The following is a 24,500-nucleotide window of genomic DNA, read 5'->3' on the forward strand; positions in this document are numbered from 1 at the left end:
TGGACCAGATGGTCTGTGTTTCAACTATTTAACTTAAAGTAGCTAATGAGAAAAGTGTAAATGAATGCTGGGGGCTATGTTCCAATAAAGCTTTATTTACAAAACCAGGCAGCAGGCCAGATGTGGTCAGTTGGACGTAGTTTGCTGACTCCTGCTTAATATTCTCGTTTCCTGCTTTATTTTTCCTCATTACACTTAATACCACCTGGCATACTGCTTATTTACTGGTTTATGTCTTTTCTAATTAGAAAATAAGATACAGGAAAGAAGACGCATCATCTCTTTATGCAGTATCTTCAGTATGTGAAACAATGCCTGGCACATAGTAGGCATTCAAAAAATATTTGTTAAATGAATGAGTGAAGATGAAGATGCAGCCATGTAGAAAATCACTGGTCTTCTGGCTGGTATATCACTGTACATGCAAGTGGGGCAATAAAAGGTACAGTCCACTGAAAATACCACCATGCATCTATGTCATTACATTAGGGAAATATTTTCCCACACCATCATCTAGATTTCTTGATCATAAGCGTACATAAGGAAAACTATAAATTAGAATAACAGAGAATAATTTCTTATGTTACTATAAGAAACATGTTTGAAAACCACTCTCGATATCTATCATCTCATTTCATCCTGATAGTAGTCATATATATATATATATATGTGTGTGTGTATATATATATCCACATTTACTAATTAAAGAGAAGACAGGGAGGTTGAAAAGCTTTCTGAGAGTCAAAGAATTAGTTACACCTCCATACAGCCAAGGCTAGAGATTACGTCTAAGGTTGTTTCCACTGTGCAATTACTTTGCAATGAGGTATTTTTCTCTTATGGTACATTTGATTCTCAGTAGTTAAGGTTTTATGTTGTACAATAAAAGAGGAATATATTCAGGGGGAAAAAATGAGAAGAACTTTGTCGCCTGAACTACTTTGCAAAGTTGTAGGAGAGAGCAAGGCAGTTAAATTTACCCATCCTTGAAAATAATAACTCTCCCTCTAGGTTTTAATAAGATAATTATGGGGTGCTAAATGACAATTGGCTAGTAAGAATGAAGAATTAAGGCACTATTTACTGGGAAGGTAGTAAAAACTTTAAAAAATAACCAAACCTTTAAACTTCTATGGCCTCTGTTTCTCTAGGGATTTTTCCACCGGGTTTTGGCAAGGGCACTCATAGTCTTGAAAACTCTTCTGAGAGTTCTTCCAGCCTCTTTCTTCATCATGGGTTTGGGGATCCAGTATCTGTTTCCTTAATGGCAAAGGGGCAGGCAGTGAGATTTCTGAATTCCTGTGTCTGAGGTCAGTCATATCTGAAGGGAGAAACAGAAATGTGAAACAGTTCTTTCTCAGTATGACATTCTGATGTATGGCATTTGGTGTGTTATGGCACTGCTTCTGTTGGAGATAGAATCAATGTAAATTTAATGCAAGTATGCCTTATGTTTTCCAAACTAACAGCTGAAACATGTAACCTCTCAACACCTGAAATGCAACTTAAATATAAAAGGACATTTCAACATTTTCTGGCTTCCACATTGGGGATCCTCCCTTCTATCAGTCATCTACAACAATAAGATCAGAAAAATCTGTATAATCAACAATTCACCAGTCAAAAATTTATAATGGTATCCTAGAGAATAAACTCCTGATTTGAAATGGCTCCTTGAGCAATGGATTCAGAGAGAACTGGAGCTGCCTCTGGGCTCAGCAGCAACAGAGAGGTGGCATGGTTGTGGAAGGGGGAGGTAGAGACACAGTGCCATACGTTTGTCTTTCCAGAAGCTCTGTCTTACAATCTTAACCTTTTCTTTTTTTTTTTTTTAATTATTATTATTATACTTTAAGTTCTAGGGTACATGTGCATAACGTGCAGGTTTGTTACATATGTATACTTGTGCCATGTTGGCGTGCTGCACCCATCAACTCGTCAGCACCCATCAACTCGTCATTTACATCAGGTATAACTCCCAATGCCATCCCTCCCCCTTTCCCCCTCCCCATAATAGGCCCTGGTGTATGATGTTCCCCTTCCCGAGTCCAAGTGATCTCATTGTTCAGTTCCCACCTATGAGTGAGAACATGCGGTGTTTGGTTTTCTTAACCTTTTCTGTCAACATCCTCTTTCAGCTCAGGCTCTCTCCTGCTGCCAAGCCATTCTGTGGTCATGCTTCCCCTGGTCTAAAAGGCTGTTTATTCTGATCTTTTCCTAAAATGCAGACCCTCCAGTGCTCTAGGACCCTGCCCAAGTTCTACCCTCTCCCTAATTACTCTGACCTCTCCCACCTTCAGACTCCAATGCACGTTTTGGTCTTTGTCATTCAATTTAGTGCTTCTTGCTACTTCCTAATACTTAAATATTTCATATATGGTCGTCTCCCCTCTTTTAACTTCAGGCCAAGTCTGAGTATTTGAATTTATTTAAATCCTTCAATAGTAGATTCCACATAATGAAGGTGCATAAAACAAATTACCTTTAACTTCCTTGTATACATTAATTTCTCTTGCATTTTTTGGGTTTGTAGTTGCTGTGAAATGAAATCCAAATTTTTTAGCATGACATGCAAAGTCCTTTCTGGTCTGCAGCTAGCCTACCCCTCCAGGCTCATTTTGCACTTTTCTCAAGGCTGCCATTTCCCCTCCCTACATTACCATCCCACAACACAAACACACACACGCATACATCTTGCAGATTAGAGCAATGCTGAACTACTTGGCATTCCTCAAGTTTGCCTTGTTTTGAGATATATATATATATATATGTTTTTTTTTTTCTCTTGACATCTTCTTACTTTTTTCCTCAGTCTGCATTGCCATCTCCTTCCTAAGCTATGTAGACCTTTCATCTTTGCATCCTTGAAGATTCACCTTAATGACAACTTCTCTGTAAAGTCTGTTTGATCCCCACCCTTATGCCCATCCAACATGGGGTGCTATCATTGCATCTTACACATTCTTCTATAGCAATGCTTATCATAGTCTAATAATAAAATTTACTTGTCTGTAAGTCTTTTTCTCCCCGCAAAAAAGCTTCTTTTTTAAGAATGAGATTCTTAATGTCTGTCTCTTCTTCATCATCAGTTAGAAGCATTTAATAAATATGGATCACTGTATAAAATTCCAAAGGGATTTTTAAAAATTAAAAATGTAGAAGCAAGGGTTTCCCCTCAGAGAGTCCAGAAGGTCGAGGCTGCAGTGAGTTGTGTTCCTGTCACTGCACTCCAGCCTGGGTGACAGAGTGAGATTCTGTCAAATAAATAAATAAATAAATAAATAAATAAATAAATAAATTTGACTAGTAAAATGTGGTTAACCACTTAAGAAGACTCAAAGAGAACTCTAAGCAGCCAAGAATATGCAGCTGCAGAAAAATCAGCTACTACCTCCAGACTTAAGGAAAGTCCGTAATAAAGAGACCAGAGACTTAGAACAGGGTTTCCCCAAGACTGAGATTCAGATCTCTTCAAAGAGGGTGCAGTCTAAGGGCTCAACCAAAGCTACCACAGACCCTAGAGCTTCTCAGAAGCTGCTCGTGATTGGGGAAAACCTGACCTGAAAATGCGGCGGAAGTTGATTTACAAAATAGGGAACCAGAATCAGTCTTCTATTGATAAAGCCAAATGTCAAGCCCACTGGCAAAGGAGAACAGTTTACAGGGTCCAGTTCCATTTTCATAAAGCAGAACAAGAAAGCACATATTTGGAGCTAAAAGACAATAAATTTAAAACTGACACAAGCGTCAGTGTAAAATTAAGATATATATATATACACACACACTATATATTATATATAATCATATATATGGATATATATCATATATGTGTATATATATGATATATATATGTAAAAATAAATAGAATTGATATGGGCAGAGTTTATCCATCATATTTCATCCCTGAAAGAAAATTATAAATGCTTTTGGATATTTTTATAAGTTAACAAAAATTTTAATACATAACAATGCAAAAGTAATACTAAAAAATAATACTAAATTGGCTACAGGTTTTTAAATCCCAGGAGTTGAACTTAATTTTTTAAAGTTATAGTATCAAAAATTTTACAGAAAGTTAGGTTGATATAACCTGAAATGATGAGTTTGAAGTAACTAAAATACTATAGGGATTCTCCCAGACTATTTTAGCCAGAACCTGCAATACAAACTGTTTTTCTTAGAGGAAAGTTATATCTTTTTTTCTGTTTTGGAGAAGATGGAAGGCTGAAAACAATAATGGGGAATAAAAACATATTAATTTATTTTATTTATTGACGGCTAAGCAATGATAATTTTATTTAATAGAATGAATAAAACAAATTTTGTTCATAAAAATAGATAAACTTTTCTATTAGATATTGTCTACAGGATAGAGTACTAGAAGATCACAGAATCACAGCTTAGGTTTATTCCCTTGAAATGTACATAGAATAAACTGTGTCTATTCAATATCTGTTGTGTTTTCCCTAAATTGTTCCATTACCCATGGATTTAGATTTTGTGAGTGCAGTTCGGCATATTATGTGTGTCATTTTCAGGATGTGTAATCTGGGAACATAAAATCAATTATGAAGCAAAATTGCATTACTGAATTCAGAAGACCTAAAGAATGCTAAGAAATTTGTGGAACTGACAACTTGAGAAAATTTTCTTAATGCAACTCATATTTAAAACCAGTTTCTTAAATATAAACGAAAATATTGTCTAATATTTGTTTCCAATTGACATGAAAGAGTTGAGACCTGGCAGGCTATGGATATTAGAGCACTGACATGAGGGATATTAACTGTTGGTTGTATTTTTTCCATAGAGGCTTTTATAGCAAGGGCTATAACTGACTGTGACAGGCTTAGCTTGGTTAGGTTTCTCTTCAGTTTAAAATCAACACCATGCATCTTCACTGTGCTCTTTCTTCTTTATCTTCCCAACATCAGAAAAATTCTTTCTTTCATTTGTCTTGAGTGACCTCCAGACACAGGCCACTGGTTTTTACTAAGGGATAGGACAGAACCCATTAGAAATGCTTATTTGTTTTTCTGGCAAAAATGGCACCCATGATGCTTTGCTGCTTCTCAGAGCGCTAACTAACCGCCACACATATGCCATAGGACTCATCTTGAAAGGGCAGGTTGTCCTTGTTGAAAGAAAGTTGTTCTTTCCCTTTGGAGAACATCTGGGAGTAATATTCCCATGTATCAACTCTGTTAGCTCCTGTCTCACCCACACCAAGACACCTGGCTGCCAGATACACACACTGACTTGTCAGATTCCATCAATTCATCGGCAGCACAGAGAGTCTTTGGATTGGGGTGGCCCAAGGGTGTAATGCTAACCAAAGAAAATATCACATTTTATCTTTTCTCACCGAACAATAATTATCTGAGAAAATTGGCCAGCCAACCCTTGTTATTGTTCTTTGTGTCTGGTAAACACTCACCTGACCCCCTCATCCACTTTGTTGAGCATCTACTGCAAAAGTGAACTCAGATCAAATTTCTGAAGAACTTATCAGACTTTCATGAGCACCCACATGTGTTTTTCTCAAGGTAAATACAGTCAGCCTTTATGCATCTCTGAGCATGAATATTCTTGCTGTTTTTGATAAGATTCATTATATAACTTAAGAAGGATTGTCTGTATGCTTAGATAGGGTGCTGGAGATTTTTAAAGAGGCTCAGGTATTTCAGCTGTTTCCAAAGAATTCACTATGATTTAAATTCAAACCAGACTGAACTCATCAACACATTTCTTTGATGAATTATTATTTATGTGAACTGACAAAGCAGTGTGATTTTTCTATCAGTCATCAAATCTGCCCCTTCACAGTTGGCAATAAATCTTTATTCTTTTCAGTAAGAATGCTCTTAATATGCTTGCAACCTGCTGTTTGTTGTGATTTTTGAGGTGGATAATGTTAATTCATTTTTTAAAAAAATTCGATTCGAACATTATCTAGCTCTTCATTGGGTTCAAAACTAGAAAAGACACCTTTCTGCAAATTTACTCCTATGATAAATGCTCACCAAGGACTTAATAATGTTAGATTGCTTTATCTTAACAGGTACTCAAGGCTCAAACACACTGTGAAGGAAATTAAAGAAGATAAGAAAATAGGATATCTTTGCCAATGATGGAAACCAGATGTAATAGATCACCTCTCAATGAACATGACTGTACAGGACACCTGTCAAATAATCAGGCAGATGTGTCAAATATTTGCTATGTAGTGATAAGACATTGTTGTTTCCTGATAAAGTAGAAGCTTAGGGATTATATCTTTTTATCTCTTTGTACCTTATTAATCCATCATTAAAGATTTCTTAATGAACAGCTTTGTAGTTTGCTGTATTTTAGAACTAGTGAAAAGTATAAAGATTTCAAGATTGCAAAATTGTCATCTAAACTGGATAAATCTAGAGAAAGGTTTCTCAACCTTGGCACTGTTGACATATTGGGTCATATAATTCTTTGTTGTGTCAGATCATCCTGTTCATTGGAGTATCTTTAGCAGCATTCCTGCTCTCTACCCACTAAATGCAGGTAGTACCTCATCTCCCCTGGTTGTGACAAATAAAAATGTTTCCAGAAATTGCCAAATGTCTCTTAGGACATTTTCTTTCCCCTGGGCAGAAAACTCACTCTAGAACATCTGATCCAGAGTAAGATCTCCATTACACATCAAATGGAGAAAAAAAAAAAAAAAAAAAACTGATGCAAGTAGGCATTCCTCCAGAAGCCGACACTGAGACAGGGATGGGAGTGCAAATAGTTTATATGGGAGATGATTTCAGGAAGTGTCAATAAGGGAATGGAGATGATACAGTGACGGGAAGAAAGCCAATAAAAAAATGTGTTGTCAAGCTGGGTACCTCAAGGGTAATTAGGGCTCACTGTTGCTTAGAATACAGTGCTAAATACTTCTCGAAATTATTCAAACTATGGGGAAGGGAACAAGAGTATTTTTATCCTAGGTCTGTCTCCAAGAGTCATTAACTTTTCCACCTTTCTAGCCTTCCCTGCAATGGGCTGCAGAGATTCTGGCAACTACAGAAAGCCTCAGGCATGGAATTTCAGAGCTTACCTTTGGAAATTGTAGGGGTTGCTTGCCTGGAAATGGTGAGAGCCTAAGGGGAAGTCACCTGCATCTATCTTGATTACTCTTAACTCTGACTTCTTCTCCGCACTCTCATCTGTCTCTGACCTCATGCATTTTCCACGGGAAAGGGAGCAAAACTTACCTTTTTTACACTGTTCCTTTCATCTAAGAAAGTCCTTACTTTTTCTTTCCTCTTCCACTCCTCTTTCAAAATTTTATAATCTATCAAGGTCTAGCTCAAATGCCACTTATTTCCTCAAGGTTCCCTATGCTCTTACTCTAAGACGTCACCTCCTGACCCCACCTTTGAACTTCTAACCAACCTCTACTGCTTACCCTCATTCTACCTGGAATTAAAGTTACTTTTGGGCCCCTTCCCATCCACTAGATGTATGTTCCTGTAGAAAAAAGGAAGTTCCTGTAGAAAAAAGATTGAGTCTTATACAATGCCATACTTCCCAGGTGGTCTCGCATAGTGCTTTGAATATAGTAAGTGCTCAAAGTTATCAATTGGAAGAAAAAATATTTTTATCCTTCGACTCTTTTTTTCTTTAGAAGAAAATTTACTTTTTGTCCAGCTCAATTCCTGGGTCAGTGTGGGGCATAGTGGGAGCACTTCGTGAACTCTGGCTTCCTCAGAAGTGGTGAAGACCACAAACTATCAGTTTGGGGAAACTCCACAATCTCTCTACAGGCATCACGAGAATAAAGATTCCTCGTACATTTTAATCAGTGCTAATTATTCGTTATATTATTATGGGTATTCAAAATAATATACAGATGGCCCTGTCCGAAGAATTACAAAGGATTGCCTAGGCCCTTTTGGTTATCCAGGTGTTTTCTATTTTTTTCCACTGCCAGGGTGACTTGTGTTAAATCTGGAAAGACAGATAACTTACCAAATGCAGAGCAACTCCTGAATGCATTGATGACGACAGTAAGGTAATGATTTCTTAACTTCCTTTGCTTACTGATACTTTCCTGAATAGTTTCAGTAAAGGAGCTAGCATACCAGGGAAGATTTTCTGCAGCAGATAAACACCGAGTATATTCTACATTCTGAATCAGTGTTGGTGTTGTTGGTCAATGATTCAGGAGGAAGAAATAATTCTCCCTTCTGCTATCTAAAAATCTAAAGTTTGGAGGAACGGAGATAGCACTTTTTAAACCCGGTCAAAATCGCACAACTTGTAAGTGGCAGAGTTGGAATGTGAATCCATGCCCTTCTGATTTTAGAAATGGACAATGTTGGCCGTGCTGCCCACACATAACCCTCTCCTACCAACATCTTCACCATTCTACCACTCCTTTTTTCCAACAGGCAGCCCTTGCTGACCACAGGTAAAAGTATGCATTTTGCCATCAGGGAAAACACAAAGGGCATGGATGGGCCCTAAGCTTCTAAGGACAGTCATCAGCCCTGAAAAATCCTCTAAATTACTATATTGACTACTCCTAACCATGAAAAAAGAAATAAATGTAATATTTTTCATTGATATCATTGTTCCATTAATCCAAGCTGTCAAATTATAAAATGATTTTTCCAGGAGAGTGAGTCCAGCATTATCTTCAGTTACTGGACCAGTGTTCGTGAGTCCTCAGTGGTCTGAATGGATTAAGAAAAGAGCATCAAGATGGAGACCTTCTGCCATCATGTTTTGTCATTCATGTCTAATTGGATTCATTTTATTTTCAAGTGGCTGATTACACCTATAATTATTTCCAAAGTTATTTGCATCCTCAATATAATGTAGTTAACTTGTAATTTATTTTTTACATCCATAAAACTAGTTCCAAAATTGTCTTTATTGAAATATATAATTAACATGACACAAACTTGTTAATCCACTTCACCCATTATGCATGTTTGTAGCTTGATTGTAGTCTTTCAGGAAAAGAAAACTTTTTTTAACTTTGTAGGAGATGGAATATGTAAATCCCCAAACAACTGCCTTTGTTCTTCACTGCTGGAACATGATTCCCTCCCCAGTTTCCTGTGATAGGAAAACAAAACGGGATCAAACATGTGGTGTTTTGTTTTTGTTAACAGTATTAGGTCATCAGCTCTTCCTTATTTCACAGATTCATACTTGGAAAAGGATGTAATTAATTATCTATTCCTAATGCTTTCTTCAAGAAGCTTCTAGAAATAGAGACTTGAGACTCTTAGAGAAACGGAAGCAGCAAGAGGAAGTTAACATTTATATGCATGGGCCATAAGAAATATATCCTTCTTTATTTCAAATTGGCAACAAAACAAGGAGAATAAGAATGTGTATATATGTAGACCACATACTGTTTTATTTAATTTATACAGAACATAGCATATCATATGCATCTCTGCTTAATATTTTAAACCTCTAATTATTTAGAATTGAAACATTCCAGAATGTAAATGTCCAAAAGGTTAGTTTTCTCCCAGCTCTCACCAATGATTCATTATCTGGAACAACTGCAAAATCTGTGTAGATCTCAGCCTAAGATCTATTTATACTACACAAACACACACACACACCCCTATATATATATTATATACATGATGCATGTTAAATGTAATATATATGATTTATACCTAATATTAGTGATAACTCAGTTAAAATATTTAGTTAACCATAATACTGCATTTACTAAGCATTCTAGAGAATAGAATTTGGCTTCTAATAATGTTCTTCAAATTTAAATTATATTTTACTATAAGATTTATGGTATCTCTCACTTGACCAGCAGAAAACTTGAATAAGTGGGTACTTCTGTTTTAACCCAACAGACCATAAAAAACTCCTATATATGAAAGACAGGGATTGGGAAAATGGCTGGTTCGTTTGCTTGTTTGTCTGAATCTTGGATTCTTTACCTCACCTCTGTACAGAGAGGATTTGAGAAGACTGAACGATTAAAACAAAAAAGGTAAAAGGCTAAATAAAATTATAGCCCTAGAAATATATCTAAGAATAGATATTTAAGGGCACATTGGGATAAATATCACAAATATGGGAGCTCTAAATGTCTTTGTAGTTTAATGGTCAAATTTTAATTCCTTGTAGCATTCTCATTGTATTTTGTTTTTTTGTTTGTTTTGTTTTGTTTTTTGTCGGCAGCGGAAGCAACAAGAGATGAAATGTTACATCTTTTTTTATAATAAGGAAAATATTGTTGTGTACTTTCCAACACCCCAATCTTGAAAGAATTTTGTTCTCTGAGTTTTAAATTGGTAAAATCCATAGCAGTGTGATCTGTCAGTTGTGACAGAAATAATATATATATATATATGTGTGTATATATATATGTGTATATATATATATATGCCATTGAAGCTGGCAGTTTTATCTAGCACTGTCCTGGAAAGAAAAAGAAAAATTTGTTCTTGAATGAAAAAGCAATGCATGTTTTCTGGCTGGAATAATGTACTGAGTCCTAGGTTCTGTAAGAAATTTCTCTTTAAATTATTCATCCCTCTTGGCTCTGCTTCTTATGTTTCCTCAGCAAATCTAAATACGGCAGGAAAAGCAGACCCCAGATGGAGGACACTGGCATTCCAGATTACGAGTCAGACTCTGAGGAGCTTGATAAGAGTGAGTCAGCCTCCCTGAGTCTGATCAACTTGGGAACTCTGACGACCCTGTGATAATTTTAGTAGAAAGACATATTTCCTGCCCCTGGAGACATCCAACCCCATCCTCACCATCCACAAGTATTCTTATCATTAGAGAAAAAGAAACAAATCACTTCAGGCAAGACTGTCTTTTCTAGTGCAGATTCTGTAAGAAATTTATCAGGTAAGATTTTGCATCGGATATTCTGGCCTAAGTAGTAGATGACACCTGGAAACACAGGCAGAGGGCAGGTGGTTTTTATAGTATCCTTTGATCAGAACTGAGGGCTGCCATTAGAGCCTGGAGAAAAATACTTCAAAATAAGGCCAAGATAATGTGTTCCAAGTGGTACCATGTTTTCAGTGATCTGGACTAACACATAAATGAAACTTTGAGTGCCTAGGGAATTGCCTTCCAAAAATCCTCCAGATGGTCACTTCCTCAAGAAGAGAACCTAGAGGCAACCCAGGATTACATTCTCTATGAAGAGTCCAGAGTCTATAAGGAGAATTTAGTTTAGAGGAAGGGCCTGAGATCCTTATCCTGAGTTTGTTGGTTGAAGGAGCGTCCTATACTTTGGGATTTGGGAAAGGGGAAACTTACTCAATTTCAGATCCTTGTTTGGAAATAAAGAATCCTAACCAAGACCCTGGCCTCAAAGGTGAACTGCTCAGCTTCTACAGAGAGTGACTCAATAGACAAACTAATGGAAAAGTAGAAATTTTTTTCTAACAGTTGTATTTATTCTCTTGTAGCAAACAAGCAAATGGCTGACTCCGCCTCTGAAGATCACCACTGTGATGAGTTTTACCTGGGAAGCTTCTGGAGCAGAAGTTGCCATGAGCATCTGTTTCACTGTGCCTATGGAGACACAGCAAGGAAACGTGTTAAAGGATATTAATTTAGATGAATAAAATGTATTTAGTTGAATAAATATTCTAATTTTATATTGAAATTACTTTTATATGATTGTGTTTGATGCACTGATTTCATCAAGCAATCTCACTAGTTACTATGAACAAGCCACATTTTATTATAATGGCAGTGGACATTATAAATGAATATAAAATTCTTCCAAGTCTCTTACAGCCTTTATTTGATGATGCCCTTTGTTCAGTAGAAATGTGGTTGCTCCTGAGGGATTTAACAACATGATAACTAATGTCTTAGAAAGGTGAAAGTAATTTAAAATTATTTTATTATATAGTTCAGTTATGTTTATTATAACTATGATAAAATGCTGACAAGAATAAAATGTCAAATCACCCATAATCACAACACCCAAAGATAATATTTTGGCATGTAACTTTATCCTCCAGTTTATAAAAAATATATTTTGTAAAATATATCAAGAAAGAAAGAGAGCTTGTTGGTTTCCAGGAGTAATGGAGAGCAACGCAGCCCCCAAAGCTGGCTGTCTGATACTGACTAGCTAAGTGAACTGGCACACATTGTTCAACTTCTCTATGCCTTCACTGTCTCATCTCTAAAACAGATGCACATTGTCTGGTAGAAATGGTGTCTATCCCCAGATCCCATCTCACCAGACCAAGTATTAAGTAACTGATAAAAGGAATAAAATGTTAGTATCTCTCTAGTGCCTATTTTCTTCTTATTTATCCTACTTGTATTATTTCTCACTTCCTTTCATTCCTCCTTGTCTCCTGGATTTTTAAAATATAAATCAATTAACTAAATTTACTTTTTTGACAATAATCAGCCATAAAACTTTGTGTAGCCCAAACTCTTTTTGCATTTAATGTAAGTTTTAACTCTCTTTTCAGGAAAAAAAAATTAATAGTGTATGGAATAATACAAGCAGGTATCTGGATAATATTTCAGGCCATTCATAGCCCATACTCAATTCCCTAAAGAAGCTAGAACCCCTATTCTGGCTTGCTTTCTTTCCTCTGTTCTCTATTTGGATTTTCTTGTCTGATACTCCTCTCAATAACGCATTAGAACCTTTCCTCTTCAGGGCCCAAGGGAGAGCTTTCCCCTTGGTCCTCTCAAGTTTCCATGAAAAAGCAACTTGCAAAAGGTAGATTAATTGGAGAAAAGGCTTACAAATGTATTTAATGTGCATACACAGGAGCCTTCAGAATAGACACCCAAAGATACAGAAGACATTGTTCATTTTATGCTTAGGTTAAACAAAGTATGGATGATTGTGTAGAAATATGATTGGACAGGAAGGGTATGATCTCATGCTAACAGATCGAGTGAGGAAAGCCAGCAAGGCCTGTCTGTATTCTTCTTGGCCCCTTCGAGCATGTGTTTCTTCTTTCTAGGTATGAGTCAGGACCCTCTCTGGAATGGAGGTCTTATGACCTACAGTCAAACAAGGTATATCAGATAAATTATGGCCAGTTTTTACACAGAAAGATGTGGAGAGGGAGTTAAAGTAATATTTTTAGGTTTTTATGACTGGTTTTGGGGAAAAGGGGTTCTGGTTTCTATGACCTGCCTTGTAGAAAAGGGATTCTAGTTTCTACGATAGTCCTCCAGGGAGAGTGGGACTAGGAAACAACAGGGCAAGAGGTCAGATAAAAACTTTTGCTTCTGAGGCTCCTTCTGAAGCCTTCATTTGGGGGTATTGTTTTCTGAGTCCCAACACCCCTCAGTCCACTGGTAGAACAGACTTTCCATTTGCTTCTGCAGCTTACGGTCAGCAGTTATGGGGCTAGTGGACAGGGATAGGGGTGTGGTGTTTGATATGGGAGAGAAAGGGGAATACACATCACTCAGTTGCTTCTTACAACCTGCTGGACCTGCAGATGACCAGTTCTATGTACAGTCAGTGCTAAATGTGACAAAAACACTTGTGACTCCCAAACATGTGGGGAAATGAAGAGAAAAAGATATAGTATAAAAGAACGAGAGAACAGTCTCAAAACTAGTAGAAGGTTCTGCATAATATGGGAAAGTCTTTGTGGGCTCTGGCTACCAGATGCTTGCTATTCAAAGATTTCATTACTGTGCAATTCATAGGCATCAAAATACCAGGAAATATACTAATAGCATTTGCAGTCCATCCCAAACCAGGAAGATTTCAAGAGTGCTCCATGTGAGCTCAGCCTTTTGCTTTGTTCATAAAGCAACCTGATCGCTTGCCTAAGAGAGAAAATAGAATGCTTTTTAACCTTGCCTTGAAATTGTAAAATTTCTGTCATAAAAATAAGAAATAGTATATGAAGCCTTGGGGTCAGAACGCCCACTGGTTTTCAGGAGTTCTCAATAGAGTTATTAGGCTTTGAAGTAACAAGGTGAATGGAGATTATGGTTTCATACTAGTATTTGAATTTCCTGAGATTTGTTTGCTTGAGAAAGACATTTAAACATTCATTAAAAATGTTTAAAGAATTGAAAGAGCTGTTTTCTTGTTTGCAAATCCAGTTTTTAAAATAGAAACCTCTAAGATGGAATGGAACAGTCACTGAACTTAAAACTGCATTTTATATGTTTTTTTCTTACCTTATAAAAATACCAATCCCAGGATTCAATTTGTATAATTCTTCTGTTATACTCCAGTAACATCCTTAAATATTAGAAAATGTTTACTTTGTGGCAGAGAGGGAAGAAAAAGATAACAGATCCTCCACCACATGATAAACCATGATATTTTCCTCAGTTGTTAGTCACATTGTACTTTTGGCTATGCCCCAGAAACCACAACCCTCAATTACATTTGCTTTCAGACATGTGGAAGAAACACATGCTAAAGTAATTAACAAAATTATGACATTTACATTTTTCCCCTGTCAGTCCCTGTGATTCTTCAGCATATGATTCTATGTGAACCAAAACAATCATACATCAAGCTGACCACGTTTATCCCTATCTAGTGCTTTGAAAATGTCAAAAAGTAAAACAGAAGAAAACAGTTTTTTCATAGACTTAGCACACTCTACTCCCTGTTTGGCAACAAGAACCACATGTGATAATGGCGGAAAGGTAGCATCACGTCTTATCCCAAAGTCATTGCACTCTGCAGACAGCCAACTGAGTTTGATGACTAGTAGCTCTGAGCTGTCTCATTTGCCCTGCGTTTGCTGTTCCTCCTTCTCTGTTGATAGATTCTAGTGCTCATTAAATGGAACATGTAGTACAACCTGAAACTAATGACCTTTAAGCAGAAAATGAAAGTAGAACATCAAATTTTCATAGTATCAGGAGATTTGTTGTAGCAATGGTAAGTGTATCTTCTAACTCTATCAGCCAATATGTAATAGAACATCTCAGAGAGCAGTAAGAGTGTTGTGCATTTGCTTATGGCCCTATAACCCAATTTACTTATAGGACTTTGATAATTGTTCACCATTGACTTAATATCTTCATAATCTCACAAGCATTCATTAATCGTCTACTGTGGGCCAACCACGTAGACACTGCATGCGTAAAGATGAATAAGGCATGGCCTTTGCTCTCAGGAAGCTCACAAAACAGCGGGAATGACAGACGTATATGTTAATGATATTGCATAATGGGATAGAGTTATAACCAAGCTAGCTAAAACACTCTATGAAGCACAGATAAAGAGACTTCATCTGTGAGTCACAAAGGAAGTTGTGACCCTGACCACAGCCAAGAAATATGTCTTTAGTAATCATGCTATCTATCTTTTAGTTTGCCTTTCTAGATCTCCTCCCTACCTTTCTCCACCCTGTTCTTGACCCATGAAGCTGACCTCTAAGGACTGGACCAACAGGCTCTTTTGCCCTCTTGGCAAGAGATAAGAGGATTAGAGGAAGAGATTAAGCCATTTGTTCCCCTCTACTTCCCTGCCTAGTTTCCATGGACTGGTGGCATTTTTCTACCAAAGGCTATAGATCTTGTCAGAGCCCTTTCCACACAGCTCCCGTCTCCAGATTCCCAGTCCCACTCTTCCCTTCCCCTTTTCAGCCTAGGAGAAATAATGGTCCGTTGTTGGCTTCCTACACTCTGCCCACACCTAAATAGAAAAATGACCCTTTATTAAACTCTCTTCAGTTATCCAGTTTGAAAATTGTGTCTGCTTTTTGCCAGAACTCTGACTACTGCAGTAATCCTCTAGGAATTTAAGGTATTCAACAATTTCAGTGTTACTCATGGAGAATCCAGTTTGGGAGCGCAGAACTAGGGTCTCACCAGTCACCGAGCAAACCCATTACAAATGTCCTCAAAAGATACCCCTCCTAATAATTCCAGTCCTTACCCAGGAGAGCCACTTGACTCTAGAACAGGCCCTACCTCATCAATCCTGCCATAGGCAAGTTGAAGTAACAACAGAGTTCAGGACATGCTACACCAAAATATGGCACCCTAGCATGTGAGAAAACAGCAGAAGTAGGATATGGGAAGAATTCCACTTGTACCTTTTCCCCTGAAGTGGGCCATAAAACATCCCCTGAAAATAGGTCATAAAACTCTCATTCCAGAGGAGTCCTCTGTATTCCTGGAAAAAGGAATGTCACAGAGATATCAAGAAGCATTGGGACAAAGAGGCCTTCTTAATTTCCCCCCAGTTTACTACCATTAGATCATACTCTTTTGTTCTCTAATCATATCTCTCTGTATGACTGTCCATAAAAATATAGTTTTCCCTGTTTCTTTGGGTCTTTATTTCTGAAGGCTACCATGTCACATAAAATTTGTATTAAATAAATATATATGCTTTTCTCTTGTTAATCTGTCTTTTGTTATGGGGTCTCAGCCATAAACCTTGTGATGGGTGAGGAAAAACTACTACATTTTTTTCCTACACTAACACCCACCATTCTGCAGTGAGGTCAGGGAGTAGACAGAATTCTAAGAGACCTCCAAGCTTCCCAGCCCCTGACACACACACATTTTTCCCAGTAATTTAATCCATGCCAATCTAGTTGCTGCTATGAAAGAATTTTGGAGATGCGACTAGGGTCCCAAATAAGCTGTCTTTAAATTAGAACTATTATCTGGTGAGCCTGATATAATCTCATGAGCATTTAGAAGCCAGAGAGTTTTCTCCAGCTGATTGAAGGAGTGAAAGTCAGAAGTATATGCTCTGGCTGACCGGGAAGACCAGCAGGCATCCATACTGTGAACTGCCTATGGAGGCCACATAGTAAGGAACTGAGGGTGGGCTCTGGGAGCTGAGAGAGGTCCTTGGCCAACAACCAGCAAGAAAACAGGACCTCAGTCCTACAACTACACGGAAATGGATATGTCCAACAATCACTGATCTTAGCAGAGGACTCCAGTACTCAAATGAGAACCACAGCCCGAGCTGACTCCTTCATTCAGCCTGCTGAGACCCTGAGCAGAGAATTTGGCTATGTCATGCCAAGATTCTACCCAACAGAAACTATGAGATAATAAATTTGTGGTATTTTATAGCTACTAAGCTTGCAATAAATTGTCAAGCAGCAATAGGGAACTAATACAGGCAACAGGGTAGCTTTGCTTTGTTTTTGGGAAATGAATTAACTTAAACACACCTTTATTCAGAAAAATAAAACATGTTCCTCTCAATGAAAACACTTGGATATATTAATATATTATCCATTTATTTGTCTTATTATAGAGTACTTAGTGTACTGCCTGATATTGAAAGAATCTAACAAATAGTTGCTGAATGAAATATATATAGGAATCATTTGGCATTTTCTTCATTCCTCAGATTACTAAATTCTAAAGCATCTATTATTTACTAGGCCCTGTGAATGACTGGATTATTCATTCCCATATCCACTGTCTTTCACTGGAAGAGGGTTATGCTTTCCCGTACCTTTGAAGAAAGGCTTGGCATGTGATTTACAGCAGCTAACAGTAAGCAGAAGCAATATGATCACCACCATGCAAAAGCCTTAAGAGTCCTTTTGTGCTTTGCCCCGCATTTTCCCTGCTCTCATCACTAGCATGTTTCCAGGTAGGGGATGCTCTACCTGAGGTTTTGGGCCACAGTGATGCAGAGCAGAGCCCCAGTCAATCCACAACTGTGATGCAATGTGACCAAGAAACAAACCTTTGCTGTTCCAAGGCATTGAGACATTGGGGTATTTTGGCACTATGGCATAACCTAGCCCATGTTAACTGATACAAACTCCAATAATACTGATGTCTTCAAGAGTTATTAAGAAGTATATGATCTCAGGCTGGGGGCGGTGGCTCACGCTTATAATCCCAGCACTTTGGGAGGCCGAGGCAGGCAGATCATGAGGTCTGGAGTTCGAGACCAGGCTGTCCAATATGGTGAAACCTCATCTTTACCAAAAATACAAAAATTAGCTGGGCATGGTGGTAGGCACCTGTAATCCCAGCTGCGCGGGAGGCTGAGGCAGAAGAATCACTTGAACCCGGGAGGTGGGGGTTTCAGTGAGCCAAGATCGTGCCACTGCATTCCAGCCTACATGACAGAGCTAGACTCTGTCCCTCCTACCAAAAAAGTATATGATCCCACTTATATGTAGAATCTTAAAAAGTCTAATACATAGAAGCAGAGAGCAGGACAGTGGTTACCAGGGGCAAGGAGGTGAGAATAAAAGGAGAAATGTTGATCAAAGGGGAGGGTTCTTGGACCTCTGAAGATTCACTGAAAAATCAACTCACAAAAGGTAAATTGGAGAAAAGGCATACAAATTTATTTAATGTGTATACACGGGAGCCTTCAGAATGAAGAGCCAAAAATACAAGAAAAATTGTCAATTTGTATGCTTAGGTTAAAGTATGAACAGCAGTGTAGAAATACAGTAGGACAAAAAGTTATGATCAAATGTTAATTAGATCCTTTTCTCTTGTGGGAAAACGCAGAAGGGCCTGTTTGTTTAGATTCTTCTTGGTCTCTCTTGAGTGTACATTCCTTCCTTTTTGGAGGTGGGGCAGGACTCTCTCTGGAATGGATGTCTTATGACCTCAACAAGATCGATAAAATGATCTCTTTATGGCCAGTTTTTACACAGAAAGGTGGAGGAAGGTTGAGTAATATTTTTAGGTTTCATGGCTGTCTTGGGGGGGAAAAAAAGAGATTCTGGTTTCTGTGACCTGCGTGGGGGACAAAGGGGATGCTAGTTTCTATGGCTAGCCTTGGAGGAGAATGGGACTGAGACAGTGGGCAGAAGGTCGGAGAAAAACTTTTGCTTCTGAGGCCTTCATTTTGGGGTATTGTTTTGTGGCCCTAACACCCTGTAGTACTAGGTCAGGAGGCTGATCTTATTGTATGAAATATGGACCAATTGACGTCTTAACATCAAAGACCTCATAATCTTGCTTTTCTCATTCCGTCTTTTAATACAATTCAATACAGACAGCCTGGTTTCTTTACATTGCCCTCAAAACTTCCACCTGAGTTCATTTATTTAATTTGTTTCTCTCATCTGGGATACCCTTCGTCTTTCTCCTTCATTTTGTCAAAGCCTTTTTCCCAACCTCAAGTCCCTTGCATGTAACCCCCAGAGACTTTCTCTGCTCTGAATGCTCTGTGGTTGAATTGACAACCGCAGTCACAAAGCACAGAGTTATCTGCATCTACAACGTGCCAAGAGCTAGGGCTTGAAATAATGGCAGGACGATCCTTGCAAGGCTTCCCATGCTATCAGAGAGAATGAGATGGATATTTAAGAAAATAAGTATCAATATATTCCATCAGCATATGCCACCTTGTCTCTATCCACAAAGCACCGTGGCGTGACAGAGTGGTCTGTGTCACTCATTTGACACTTAGGATTTGTAAAAATACATACATGATGTCTTCCAACAAACACTGAGGTGTTAGTTGAGATGTGGTGATATAAAAAAGCCTCTCTTCAATAATATACAAGCTTTGTGAGGTCACACCGCTCTGTGACCCTTCTAGTTCCAAGATCAGTACATCACACACGGCCCCATGTCACAATGAAGAGTGCAGACTCTGGAGGCAGAAGTCCTCCGTCTGAATATAGCTGAGCCACATAGCCACTTACTATGTGTGTGTTCTCAAGCAAATTTCTCTGTGCCTGCGTTTTCTTATCTGTAAAATGGGGCAATAAATTTACCTACCTCATAGAGGATTCGAGAAAATCGAATGAGATAATGTAAGTAAAGCACTTTGCACACTGTTTGGCACATGGAAAGTCAATAAATGTTAAGATATTTTTGTATTATCTCAACATATCTAATGCAAGTGACTGGCAGTCCGATGATATAGTTTCACCGCCTCTAAGGAGTTAGGGGCGCAGCTGTAAGTAACACTTTCTGCATGATGGATCCTCTTTGAGTTAAGTAAAATCAAATAGAAATTTCATGCCTAAAATCTCGTCTTAAATATTATATTTTTAAAAGCTTCATTCCCTGTTGCCCGAGGGACCTATTGCAGGATTCGGGTATAAGCTATCCCCACTCTGACCAGTGGGCTGGAAACTTTCAACTGGACACATCTTCAGTCTTGGCTCTGCTGGCGTGAGCAAGGCAGGGTTAGGGACAGGACAACCACACATCCTGATTCGCCCAAGACCCTTACAGGTTAGGCTTGCTGTCCCAGTGGAACAAGCACTTCCACTTGTTTCTTAGACAAGTCTTGGTTTGGACAATAAATTACTCAGCCACCCTAGTTATAGAGTCTGCTCTTCTGTCCCCCATCAAAGAGCAGAGTGTAAAAGGGCTGAGTTTAAACCCAGCTTTGACACTGCTGCTCGTTAGCCACAGGTCTGCGGGCAATTGCTCAACTTGGCTGATTGGTAAATATCTTAGTCCATTCAGGCTGCCCCCCAAAACCACCATAGACTGAGTGGCTTATAAAAAACAGAAACTTATTTCTGATAGTTTTGGAAACTAGGAAGCCCAAAATCAACACGCCAGCAGATTCAGGGATGGTGAGGGTCCACTTTCTGGTTTACAGATGACATCTTCCAGCCATGTCCTCACATAGTGGAAGAGGAAAGGCTTTCTGGAGCCTCTTTCATGAGGGCACTAATCCCATTCATGGGACCTCTGCCCTAATGGCCTAATCACCTCCCAAAGGTCCTACTGCCTAATACCATAACATTGGTGATCAGATTTCAACATATGAATTTTGGGAAGACACAAAAATTCAGACCATAGCAGTAAACTTTGCTCATTAGTAAAACGAAAATAATGGTACCTACCTACCTCACATGGCTATGAAAAATCACATAAATACACAAGTAGATGTCCATATATGTGAATTATTTTGCCTTTCCTCGCTACCCTGCATGCATGAACAGAAAGCAGTCCCAAAGGTGCCTGCTTTTGAAGTTACACTACATCAGCGGGGCGCCTGCTTTTGAGGTTAGGTTGCATCTGCAGGGCGCCTGCTTTTGAGGTTAGGCTGCATCTGCAGAGCGCCAGCACTGCCGGTGCAAGGTACGCGTGTTTCCCCAGGCAGTGGGGAGGGACAAGGCCTTCCTAGGGCTGTGTCCCAGAGCGCTCAGGGGAAAGAGAGAGACCCTATGGCTCCTGATTACAGGCTTTAGCTGTAATCATTCAATTACACCCTTTTATGTTCTATTTTACTGCATCTGAAAGAGGCAGGGATATCTGGATATCTAATAGCTACATTTACTGGGAGGTGAGCTACTAAAAATAGTCCCACAATCTGTGGGCGGGTGTCCAGGAAATGCTTGACTTGTTAGAGCGAACTGCAAAGAGTCTGTTAATCAAGCCCTTCATCTGAATCACTTGCCCAAGCTGCTTGCCCAGGGCTGGAGGCTTAGCGCTTGCTCATAGCAAGTGAGATAGTATAGCAGAATCTTAAAGGAATATAGGCAATTAAAGGGGATTTGATGATAAATACTGAAACATGTATGGGGATTGTACAGGAGTGACTTTAAGCCATTTTAAAGTATCACATCACTAAAACCACAAGGACCAAATGTAATTCATTATTTTAAGTCTCTCTGGATGAGATTTTCTCTAGAATTCCAAGTCTTTAATGATGATAATGTGTTTTCATTTGTGGATCCTCTCATACCTCAAGTTGGAGAGGCAGAGGGCCCATGCCCTTTTTAAAAATCAAAAGTAAATACGATGAAGTCTTTTAACTTCACGGATGGATGCTACTGACCATATTTCAGAATATTTAACATAGAAGATACTCCAGTTTTCTTACAATTCTTACAAAGGGCAGAGACAAAGCCTGATTAGAATGAATTTGCGTTGTCAGAATTTTTGAGTCTGGCATTTTCCTTGAGTTTAAGTGCTATAGCAATAAATTCTGAATATAGTTTGATGCCACTAGTTTTTCTAACTTGAAGTCAATTATTAAAAGGTCAAAAATTATTAATATATTTTAAGGAAGAATACTGTGGAAATGAAAATACAACACACACATAATAAGCACCTTTTTTTTAAAAAAAAGTACTTAGCGTTAAAAAATAAATGATAAAAATACAAAATTGAATTACTAATTTATTTTGAACTTTAATAAAACAAATTAAAATACAATACCATTTGAAATTAAGGGCAATTAATCATCTGCTAGAAACAAAAAAAAATTAAGGTTTTTTAAAAAAATTAATTGAACCGTTAATTCAGGGTGCACTTTAAGACATCTTGTAAAGAATTTTTCATGCTCCATCTTTGACAAAACAAATGGTGGATTTAGGTAAAGGGATACAAATGGCAGTAAATCCATAACAAATGTTTCATCAGGAGGAAATAAACACCTTTACATGTAGTAGACAACACTATTTTGAAGTGGGAATTGATTCCACCTTATACTTCAGTTTTGTTTCAAATTGTTTATTTCTGTTAAGAGATAGGAGGGAGTTCCCGACAAAAATCTTTCAATCGGCTGTCAATGAGTCACTTGTGGTCAGGTTCACAGACAAAAGACTTTTTATTGACTGAGCTGGGTCAGGTTTCCAGACTTTTCCTACCCTTTTTCATAACATGAAGACAAAACAAGGCAGAGGAGGCGTGCTGTGGGGCTGCCCGTCATCTCAAGTTTTTGAAATAGGGGCAGCCATCGAGAAAGTTGCTTCAAGGATGGGATCTTTTTCCGGGTTTGCTATGAACACTTTGATATTCTGGTTCAATCTTTGTATGTTCAGGGCACAGCATTCTCTTTCTGCAAGTGATGTCATATTTGGAGGCATAGTTGTAAGTGAACAGGGCCAAGCCCGGGACTGTTCTGTCTTTGTTCCAGTTCTGCCCTCAGTAGCCATGTGGCATTAGCCATGTCTTTCAACCTTCATATCTGTCAAATGATCGGTGATCAGGCCTCTTCTCAGGTCCCTTCCTACTAATTACTGATTCTATCTATATTTCCTGTTGTTTATAATCAATATATAATGTGTGTGTGTGTGTGTGTGTGTGTGTGTGTGTGTATAGTTTAGGTTAGAGAATTACTCATATATTGGTAAAAATTAAGAACTATATTATTTATAATAACGCAGTTTCAAAATTCAAAACAAACTTTTTACTTGATTCTTGGTCTTGTGCTAGTTTAAAAAATCACCTTTTACCAGGTTTTTTGAGGCTCCAGTCTTAATTTTAATCACAAAGAAAGTGGTAATTTGTTAGACCAAATAACAGAAAATAGTAAAAATAGTTTAAAAAAAAATGTGAGGAGAAACAAAAGGCAGACCAGGGTCAAGAAAGTCATTTTTTTTTCTTAAGCAACATCATGATATGTGGTAAATAAGGAAGTGTGTTCATACACACTGTGTATTTATGTATATGTAGAAAAGGAGGTGGTGGGTTGCTAAAGGAGAGTTGAAAAGATGATTAAAGGTCAGATGTCAACCATTTGGCTGTGGTTTTTATGTACCTTTTACATTTATTGCTCCCCCATAAAAGTAAAATGTGACTAGTTAAATAAGTGTTGCTAAAGCAGGATATTGAAGTTGTAATAATGGTAAAGCATTGCAAAGAAACCTTAGAAAAATTCAAGTCATTTCACATATTAATTTCTTAAAATTGATTTTTTTCTTTCATGTTTTTAAGAAAAAATTCACTTATAAATGAATTTATAGGACTTCTACATTTAGAGCCTATATATATAGTGGCTTAAAAAAATCAGTTTGAAATAGAAAACTGTCCTCATATCCTTCGGTATGCAGAAGCTTTGCTTTGGAAGGGAAATCTGCGGCTGAGCATGCTGTGATTTTAGTTTTATGTTTTAAGTTATTGTAATAAAATACCAGACACTGATATTCACACAGTTTAAAAAAATCAACCTAAGACCTTTGCTCACATCTGTCATACCTCTTCTCCTGGGGAAAGACAACGTGGCAGGGCCTTGCTTCAAGAGTCCAGAGAACTGGCTTCTTGTTCCTGGTCTACCACTTACTGAGCTGCTGCAAATTTGATCCTTTCTTAGTCTTCCTGGTTTCTAATTACCATGTCTGTAAAACAGGAATAAACAAACTTCACTAAAAACAGGGGACCTGATCAAATGTCTCTTGACTTCACTTAGGATCCAGTGAATGTGTCAACTCATGACTAAAAATGCACTGAAAGGGGGAAAAAAAAAGAAAAGCAAACCACTCCTGGCATTCTCTGAAGCAGTCAGCAGAGATTCCACTCTCTCACTCTCACTTTCCACCACATTCTGCTCCCTGTTTCTCCCCTATTCTCTCACCATCCCTGCCTAATTTACTGGGCTTATCAGCTAACACCAGTGGTCTACTGGCTGTGTCCTCCTGCCCCTCAACTCCCTCTCTCACACACCACTCACTCTTCCCGAAAACAGTTGAGATCATCATGTCCCTATCTCAAATCTTATGTTAGAAAATTCAGAATTGGTCTGCCACTGAAAGCCCTCCATAGTCCAGCTACAGTTTTCCTTTTTAGATCTACAGCTCTTCATTCACTGACCCACAGAAATTATTGGCTTCAAACAAGTGATATTATTAATT

At 38.1% G+C, this 24,500-nt stretch overlaps 1 long non-coding RNA gene across 4 annotated transcripts in view; it reads right to left on the bottom strand.

Annotated features, from left to right (window-relative positions):
• Positions 1 to 8,888: 8,888 nt before the first annotated feature.
• LOC102138858 (uncharacterized) overlaps positions 8,889 to 24,500 on the bottom strand; it is an 82,886-nt gene continuing 67,274 nt past the window's right edge. For 3 of the 4 annotated variants that reach the window (XR_010586202.2, XR_010586201.2, XR_012434398.1), the window contains 3 exons: positions 23,848 to 23,987; positions 11,501 to 11,550; positions 8,889 to 9,090 (listed from right to left, as the gene is read on the bottom strand). This is a non-coding gene — a long non-coding RNA (uncharacterized lncRNA). The remainder of the gene's footprint in view (positions 9,091 to 11,500; positions 11,551 to 23,847; positions 23,988 to 24,500) is intronic. The other variant, XR_012434397.1, reaches the window with a different exon arrangement.

This window comes from Macaca fascicularis, chromosome 4 (genome assembly GCF_037993035.2).
Source record: "Macaca fascicularis isolate 582-1 chromosome 4, T2T-MFA8v1.1".
Taxonomy (NCBI): domain Eukaryota; kingdom Metazoa; phylum Chordata; class Mammalia; order Primates; family Cercopithecidae; genus Macaca; species Macaca fascicularis.